The sequence below is a fragment of the Bufo bufo genome, chromosome 6 (genome assembly GCF_905171765.1).
Source record: "Bufo bufo chromosome 6, aBufBuf1.1, whole genome shotgun sequence".
NCBI classification, from domain to species: domain Eukaryota; kingdom Metazoa; phylum Chordata; class Amphibia; order Anura; family Bufonidae; genus Bufo; species Bufo bufo.
The window spans coordinates 437,755,783-437,765,888 of NC_053394.1; positions in this window are offsets into that span (position 1 = coordinate 437,755,783).

The following is a 10,106-nucleotide window of genomic DNA, read 5'->3' on the forward strand; positions in this document are numbered from 1 at the left end:
GGCATTTTTTTTTATTTTTTTACTTTTTTAATTTTATTACTTTATTAAATTTTACTAAAAACACATTTTTTTTCTTTACTTTATTTCTGATGTTCACTTTTGGAGGTCTGATCCCCTCTGCAATGCATTACAATACATCTATATTGTAATGCATTGCCTATTCGTGTACTACAGGTTGCCTAGGAGACGGGCCTGAGGCTGGACAGGTTGCCTAGGAGACGGGCCTGAGGCTGGACAGGTTACCTAGGAGACGGGCCTGAGGCTGGACAGGTTGCCTAGGAGACGGGCCTGAAGCTGGACAGGTTGCCTAGGAGACGAGCCTGAGGCTGGACAGGTTGCCTAGGAGACGGGCCTGAGGCTGGACAGATTACCTAGGAGACGGGCCTGAGGCTGGACAGGTTACCTAGGAGACGGGCCTGAGGCTGGACAGGTTACCTAGGAGACGGGCCTGAGGCTGGATCTCCTCGGCTCCTGTAGAAGGCAGGTCCCGATGCCGTGCAAGGCATTGGGCAGCCTCTGCAAGGTATTGGGCAGCCTCTGCACGGCATCGGGCTGCCTTCTGAGACATCGAGTCCCCGCCACAGCAGCGCGGGGACTCGATGTGCTCACTCAAACATAAACCCCTTCTATGCCGCGGTCAGCGGCATAGAAGGGTTTAATTCGCAGCGATCGCCAATACGGGGGGGGGGGGGGGGGGGGGGGTCACAGGGTGTCTGCTGATTGTTTTAGCAGGCACCCAGTTACGATCACCGCCGTGCGGCGGTGATCGGAAATACACAGGGCCCTGTGTCCTTAAGAGGTTAAGGGGTTAAAATCTAGACGTGTCAGGCAAATTCTGAGTTCGTATTTGGAATCAGCGCTCATTTTAGTATAAATCACATGTTTTTGTCTCAGTAGCAAAATGATTGCTGCGCGGTGTAACAGCACGGAGATGTGATGGAGGCTCCTGGACATGTAGATAAGCCCCCGGGTCACTATGTCGCTCCATCACATCTCTGTGCTGTTATCTTTCTACTCTTTTTGAACTTCTCCTTGTAGGGTTGTCATAGGGATGTATCCGTGTTAGGAGCGGGGAACCTCCACCATCAGGGGGCAGCACTGGGCCCTGGAGTATTTAGGGCGACACAGGGACGGTTCACCATATTCCATCCCTTCCCTATTACATATCTATAGATTATTTGTTTATATAGAATATTTATCTTCCCCCCTTTTTTCTTTTTGTGGGAGTTTTTTTGTTATAGCTATACAGCAATACGTTTTTAATACGGCCACACCTGTACCCTTACCCATCTGCGTGATATAATAAAGGGATTTTCTAGACTTTCACGCGAGCTTTGATATTTCTGACTTAATTTTCTACGTGATTCACCATTTATCTGGGTATATCTAAAAAAAACAAAAACAATTTTTCATTGTATAAACCAGAGTGACATCATCACACACACTGGAGATTAGTGACATCATCACACACTGGAGATTAGTGACATCATCACACACTGGAGATTAGTGACATCATCACACACACTGGAGATTAGTGACATCATCACACACACTGGAGATTAGTGACATCATCACACACACTGGAGATTAGTGACATCATCACACACTGGAGATTAGTGACATCATCACACACTGGAGATTAGTGACATCATCACACAGGGGTGCGGGGGTCTCCCGTGTACATGACCTGTAGGGGTGCGGGGGTCTCCCGTGTACATGACCTGTAGGGGTGCGGGGGTCTCCCGTGTACATGACCTGTAGGGGTGCGGGGGTCTCCTGTGTACATGACCTGTAGGAGTGCGGAAGTCTCCCGTGTACATGACCTGTAGGGGTGCGGGGGTCTCCCGTGTACATGACCTGTAGGGGTGCGGGGGTCTCCCGTGTACATGACCTATAGGGGTGCGGGGGTCTCCCGTGTACATGACTTGTAGGGGTGCGGGGGTCTCCCGTGTACATGACCTGTCGGGGCACAGGATTCTCCAGTGTACTTGACCTGTCGGGGTGCGGGGGTCTCCCGTGCAAAACATTACGTCACCCTCCCCAATCTAACCTTAGCTTTACAGCAGGAAAATTCGATTAGGAGAAGAAATGTCACTTACAGCGTCCACCGGCTCCAGGACTTCAATATGCTCCGCCTGAGAGCAACCGACCACCGCTGGGGAGCAACCGACCACCGCTGGAGAGCAACCGACCACCGCTGGAGAGCAACCGACCACCGCTGGAGAGCAACCGACCACCGCTGGGGAGCAACCGACCACCGCTGGGGAGCAACCGACCACCGCTGAGGAGCAACCGACCACCGCTGGGGAGCAACCGACGACACCAGGAGAACATTGGGAAGCTCTGCCCACTGGGGACCCCACTAAATTCTGCTCCACCTGCAGACCGCTGACCACTGGGGACCCCACTACGTTCTGCTCCACCTGCACACCGCTGACCACTGGGGACCCCACTAAGTTCTGCTCCACCTGCACACCGCTGACCACTGGGGACCCCACTAAGTTCTGCTCCACCTGCAGACCGCTGACCACTGAGTACCCCACTAAGTTCTGCTCCACCTGCAGACCGCTGACCACTGGGGACCCCACTAAGTTCTGCTTCACCTGCACACCGCTGACTACTGAGGACCCCACTAAGTTCTGCTCCACCTGCACACCGCTGACCACCGCTGGGTACCCCACTAAGTTCTGCTCCACCTGCAGACCGCTGACCACTGGGGACCCCACTAAGTTCTGCTCCACCTGCAGACCGCTGACCACTGGGGACCCCACTAAGTTCTGCTCCACCTGCAGACCGCTGACCACTGAGGACCCCACTAAGTTCTGCTCCACCTGCACACCGCTGACCACTGGGGACCCCACTAAGTTCTGCTCCACCCGCACACCTCTGACCACTGAGGACCCCACTAAGTTCTGCTCCACCTGCAGACCGCTGACCACTGGGGACCCCACTAAGTTCTGCTCCACCTGCACACCGCTGACTACTGCAAGGGACCCCACTAAGTTCTGCTCCACCTGCAGACCGCTGACCACTGGGGACCCCACTAAGTTCTGCTCCACCTGCAGACCGCTGACCACTGAGGACCCCACTAAGTTCTGCTCCACCTGCACACCTCTGACCACTGAGGACCCCACTAAGTTCTGCTCCACCTGCAGACCGCTGACCACCGCTGGGTACCCCACTAAGTTCTGCTCCACCTGCAGACCGCTGACCACTGGGGACCCTACTAAGTTCTGCTCCACCTGCAGACCGCTGACCACTGGGGACCCCACTAAGTTCTGCTCCACCTGCAGACCGCTGACCACTGAGGACCCCACTAAGTTCTGCTCCACCTGCACACCTCTGACCACTGAGGACCCCACTAAGTTATGCTCCACCTGCAGACCGCTGACCACTGAGGACCCCACTAAGTTCTGCTCCACCTGCAGACCACTGACCACTGGGGACCCCACTAAGTTCTGCTCCACCTGCACACCGCTGACCACTGAGGACCCCACTAAGTTCTGCTCCACCTGCAGACCGCTGACCACTGGGGACCCCACTAAGTTCTGCTCCACCTGCAGACCGCTGACCACTGGGGACCCCACTAAGTTCTGCTCCACCTGCAGACCACTGACCACTGAGGACCCCACTAAGTTCTGCTCCACCTGCAGACCGCTGACCACTGGGGACCCCACTAAGTTCTGCTCCACCCGCACACCTCTGACCACTGAGGACCCCACTAAGTTCTGCTCCACCTGCAGACCGCTGACCGCTGGGGACCCCACTAAGTTCTGCTCCACCTGCACACCGCTGACTACTGCAAGGGACCCCACTAAGTTCTGCTCCACCTGCAGACCGCTGACCACTGGGGACCCCACTAAGTTCTGCTCCACCTGCAGACCGCTGACCACTGGGGACCCCACTAAGTTCTGCTCCACCTGCAGACCGCTGACCACTGAGGACCCCACTAAGTTCTGCTCCACCTGCACGCTGCTGACCACTGAGGACCCCACTAAGTTCTGCTCCACCTGCAGACCGCTGACCACTGAGGACCCCAATAAGTTCTGCTCCACCTGCAGACCGCTGACCACTGAGGACCCCACTAAGTTCTGCTCCACCTGCACACCGCTGACTACTGCAAGGGACCCCACTAAGTTCTGCTCCACCTGCAGACCGCTGACCACTGGGGACCCCACTAAGTTCTGCTCCACCTGCAGACCGCTGACCACTGGGGACCTCACTAAGTTCTGCTCCACCTGCAGACCGCTGACCACTGAGGACCCCACTAAGTTCTGCTCCACCTGCAGACCGCTGACCACTGGGGACCCCACTAAGTTCTGCTCCACCTGCAGACCACTGACCACTGGGGACCCCACTAAGTTCTGCTCCACCTGCAGACCACTGACCACTGGGGACCCCACTAAGTTCTGCTCCACCTGCACACCTCTGACCACTGAGGACCCCACTAAGTTCTGCTCCACCTGCAGACCACTGACCACTGCAGGGGACCCCACTAAGTTCTGCTCCACCTGCACACCGCTGACCACTGGTGACCCCACTAAGTTCTGCTCCACCTGCACGCCGCTGACCACCGCTGGGGGCCCCCCGAGGTTCCGCTCCCTCATCCTCCGTGTACCGGATCCGTGCGGAGGTGAAGCCGCGTACATCAGCTCCGAGCCCCGCACACAGCCCGGCTGAAGGCTCCGAGCCGCCGCATGACGTCACATCTCCCGCAGCCGCAGCAGCGCCACCTCCCGGCCGCTGGGCGCATTACACCGAGGAGGCCGCCGAGACCCCGGAGCTGAGAGACTGAGACTCCCGGGTGCTGAGAGACCCCCACTACCCAGAGACACCCCCCCCCCCCCCCCCCCCAGTGCTGAGAGACCCCCACTACTGACAGACTCCTCACTACTGAGAGACACCCCCCCCCCCCCCACTACTGAAAGACTCCTCACTACTGAGAGACCCTCCCCCGGAGCTGAGAGACCCCCACTACTGAGAGACACCCCACCCCCCCGGAGCTGAGAGACCCCCCGTGCTTAGAGACCCCCACTACTGAGAGACTCCTCACTACTGACAGACCCCCCCCCCCCCCAGTGCTGAGAGAGCCTACTACTGAGAGACTCCCCATTACTGAGAGACCCCCCAGTGCTGAGAGACCCCACTACTGAGAGACCCCCCACTTCTGAATGACCCCCCAGTGCTGAGAGACCGCCACTACTGAGAGAAACCCCAGTGCTGAGAGACCCCCTGGTGCTGAGAGACCGCCACTACTGAGAGAGCGCCACTACTGAGAGACCACCACAGTGCTGAGAGACCCCCTGGTGCTGAGAGACCGCCACAGTGCTGAGAGGCCGCCACAGTGCTGAGAGACCCCCTGGTGCTGAGAGACCGCCACTACTGAGAGACCGCCACAGTGCTGAGAGACCCCCTGGTGCTGAGAGACCGCCACTACCGAGAGACCGCCACAGTGCTGAGAGACCCCCTGGTGCTGAGAGACCGCCACTACTGAGAGACCGCCACAGTGCTGAGAGACCCCCTGGTGCTGAGAGACCGCCACAGTGCTGAGAGACCCCCTGGTGCTGAGAGACCGCCACTACTGAGAGACCGCCACAGTGCTGAGAGACCCCCTGGTGCTGAGAGACCGCCACTACTGAGAGACCGCCACAGTGCTGAGAGACCCCCTGGTGCTGAGAGACCGCCACAGTGCTGAGAGACCGCCACAGTGCTGAGAGACCGCCACAGTGCTGAGAGACCCCCTGGTGCTGAGAGACTGCCACTACTGAGAGACCGCCACTACTGAGAGACCGCCACAGTGCTGAGAGACCCCCTGGTGCTGAGAGACCGCCACAGTGCTGAGAGACCGCCACAGTTCTGAGAGACCCCCTGGTGCTGAGAGACTGCCACTACTGAGAGACCGCCACAGTGCTGAGAGACCCTCCTTTTTATTACAGATAATTTAAGTGCAAAACAAGTACAATCATACCCAGTGTCACCCATAGCCAGTCTCCTGCCCCCCTTAATCATACCCAGTGTCACCCATAGCCAGTCCCCTGCCCCCCTTAATCATACCCAGTGTCACCCATAGCCAGTCTCCTGCCCCCCTTAATCATACCCAGTGTCACCCATAGCCAGTCTCCTGCCCCCCTTAATCATACCCAGTGTCACCCATAGCCAGTCTCCTGCCCCCCTTAATCATACCCAGTGTCACCCATAGCCAGTCTCCGGCCCCCCTTAATCATACCCAGTGTCACCCATAGCCAGTCCCCTGCCCCCCTTAATCATACCCAGTGTCACCCATAGCCAGTCTCCGGCCCCCCTTAATCATACCCAGTGTCACCCATAGCCAGTCCCCTGCCCCCCTTAATCATACCCAGTGTCACCCATAGCCAGTCTCCGGCCCCCCTTAATCATACCCAGTGTCACCCATAGCCAGTCCCCTGCCCCCCTTAATCATACCCAGTGTCACCCATAGCCAGTCTCCGGCCCCCCTTAATCATACCCAGTGTCACCCATAGCCAGTCCCCTGTCCCCCTTAATCATACCCAGTGTCACCCATAGCCAGTCTCCGGCCCCCCTTAATCATACCCAGTGTCACCCATAGCCAGTCCCCTGCCCCCCTTAATCATACCCAGTGTCACCCATAGCCAGTCTCCGGCCCCCCTTAATCATACCCAGTGTCACCCATAGCCAGTCCCCTGTCCCCCTTAATCATACCCAGTGTCACCCATAGCCAGTCCCCTGCCCCCCTTAATCATACCCAGTGTCACCCATAGCCAGTCCCCTGCCCCCCTTAATCATACCCAGTGTCACCCATAGCCAGTCTCCGGCCTCCCTTAATCATACCCAGTGTCACCCATAGCCAGTCCCCTGCCCCCCTTAATCATACCCAGTGTCACCCATAGCCAGTCCCCTGCCCCCCTTAATCATACCCAGTGTCACCCATAGCCAGTCCCTTGCCCCCCTTAATCATACCCAGTGTCACCCATAGCCAGTCCCCTGCCCCCCTTAATCATACCCAGTGTCACCCATAGCCAGTCCCCTGCCCCCTTAATCATACCCAGTGTCACCCATAGCCAGTCCCCTGCCCCCCTTAATCATACCCAGTGTCACCCATAGCCAGTCTCCTGCCCCCCTTAATCATACCCAGTGTCACCCATAGCCAGTCCCCTGCCCCCCTTAATTATACCCAGTGTCACCCATAGCCAGTCTCCTGTCCCCCTTAATCATACCCAGTGTCACCCATAGCCAGTCTCCTGTCCCCCTTAATCATACCCAGTGTCACCCATAGCCAGTCTCCTGCCCCCCTTAATCATACCCAGTGTCACCCATAGCCAGTCTCCGGCCCCCCTTAATCATACCCAGTGTCACCCATAGCCAGTCTCCTGCCCCCCTTAATCATACCCAGTGTCACCCATAGCCAGTCTCCGGCCCCCCTTAATCATACCCAGTGTCACCCATAGCCAGTCCCCTGCCCCCCTTAATCATACCCAGTGTCACCCATAGCCAGTCTCCGGCCCCCCTTAATCATACCCAGTGTCACCCATAGCCAGTCCCCTGCCCCCCTTAATCATACCCAGTGTCACCCATAGCCAGTCTCCGGCCCCCCTTAATCATACCCAGTGTCACCCATAGCCAGTCCCCTGCCCCCCTTAATCATACCCAGTGTCACCCATAGCCAGTCTCCGGCCCCCCTTAATCATACCCAGTGTCACCCATAGCCAGTCCCCTGTCCCCCTTAATCATACCCAGTGTCACCCATAGCCAGTCTCCGGCCCCCCTTAATCATACCCAGTGTCACCCATAGCCAGTCCCCTGCCCCCCTTAATCATACCCAGTGTCACCCATAGCCAGTCTCCGGCCCCCCTTAATCATACCCAGTGTCACCCATAGCCAGTCCCCTGTCCCCCTTAATCATACCCAGTGTCACCCATAGCCAGTCCCCTGCCCCCCTTAATCATACCCAGTGTCACCCATAGCCAGTCCCCTGCCCCCCTTAATCATACCCAGTGTCACCCATAGCCAGTCTCCGGCCTCCCTTAATCATACCCAGTGTCACCCATAGCCAGTCCCCTGCCCCCCTTAATCATACCCAGTGTCACCCATAGCCAGTCCCCTGCCCCCCTTAATCATACCCAGTGTCACCCATAGCCAGTCCCTTGCCCCCCTTAATCATACCCAGTGTCACCCATAGCCAGTCCCCTGCCCCCCTTAATCATACCCAGTGTCACCCATAGCCAGTCCCCTGCCCCCTTAATCATACCCAGTGTCACCCATAGCCAGTCCCCTGCCCCCCTTAATCATACCCAGTGTCACCCATAGCCAGTCTCCTGCCCCCCTTAATCATACCCAGTGTCACCCATAGCCAGTCCCCTGCCCCCCTTAATTATACCCAGTGTCACCCATAGCCAGTCTCCTGTCCCCCTTAATCATACCCAGTGTCACCCATAGCCAGTCTCCTGTCCCCCTTAATCATACCCAGTGTCACCCATAGCCAGTCTCCGGCCCCCCTTAATCATACCCAGTGTCACCCATAGCCAGTCTCCGGCCCCCCTTAATCATACCCAGTGTCACCCATAGCCAGTCCCCTGCCCCCCTTAATCATACCCAGTGTCACCCATAGCCAGTCTCCGGCCCCCCTTAATCATACCCAGTGTCACCCATAGCCAGTCTCCTGCCCCCCTTAATCATACCCAGTGTCACCCATAGCCAGTCCCCTGCCCCCCTTAATCATACCCAGTGTCACCCATAGCCAGTCCCCTGCCCCCCTTAATCATACCCAGTGTCACCCATAGCCAGTCTCCTGCCCCCCTTAATCATACCCAGTGTCACCCATAGCCAGTCCCCTGCCCCCCTTAATCATACCCAGTGTCACCCATAGCCAGTCTCCGGCCCCCCTTAATCATACCCAGTGTCACCCATAGCCAGTCTCCGGCCCCCCTTAATCATACCCAGTGTCACCCATAGCCAGTCTCCGGCCCCCCTTAATCATACCCAGTGTCACCCATAGCCAGTCCCCTGCCCCCCTTAATCATACCCAGTGTCACCCATAGCCAGTCTCCGGCCCCCCTTAATCATACCCAGTGTCACCCATAGCCAGTCCCCTGCCCCCCTTAATCATACCCAGTGTCACCCATAGCCAGTCTCCGGCCCCCCTTAATCATACCCAGTGTCACCCGTAGCCAGTCCCCTGCCCCCCTTAATCATACCCAGTGTCACCCATAGCTAGTCTCCGGCCCCCCTTAATCATACCCAGTGTCACCCATAGCCAGTCTCCGGCCCCCCTTAATCATACCCAGTGTCACCCATAGCCAGTCCCCTGCCCCCCTTAATCATACCCAGTGTCACCCATAGCCAGTCTCCGGCCCCCCTTAATCATACCCAGTGTCACCCATAGCCAGTCCCCTGCCCCCCTTAATCATACCCAGTGTCACCCATAGCCAGTCCCCTGCCCCCCTTAATCATACCCAGTGTCACCCATAGCCAGTCCCCTGCCCCCCTTAATCATACCCAGTGTCACCCATAGCCAGTCCCCTGCCCCCCTTAATCATACACAGTGTCACCCATAGCCAGTCCCCTGCCCCCCTTAATCATACACAGTGTCACCCATAGCCAGTCCCCTGCCCCCCTTAATCATACCCAGTGTCACCCATAGCCAGTCCCCTGCCCCCTTAATCATACCCAGTGTCACCCATAGCCAGTCCCCTGCCCCCCTTAATCATACCCAGTGTCACCCATAGCCAGTCCCCTGCCCCCTTAATCATACCCAGTGTCACCCATAGCCAGTCCCCTGCCCCCCTTAATCATACCCAGTGTCACCCATAGCCAGTCCCCTGCCCCCCTTAATCATACCCAGTGTCACCCATAGCCAGTCCCCTGCCCCCCTTAATCATACCCAGTGTCACCCATAGCCAGTCTCCGGCCCCCCTTAATCATACCCAGTGTCACCCATAGCCAGTCCCCTGCCCCCCTTAATCATACCCAGTGTCACCCATAGCCAGTCCCCTGCCCCCCTTAATCATACCCAGTGTCACCCATAGCCAGTCCCCTGCCCCCCTTAATCATACCCAGTGTCACCCATAGCCAGTCCCCTGCCCCCTTAATCATACCCAGTGTCACCCATA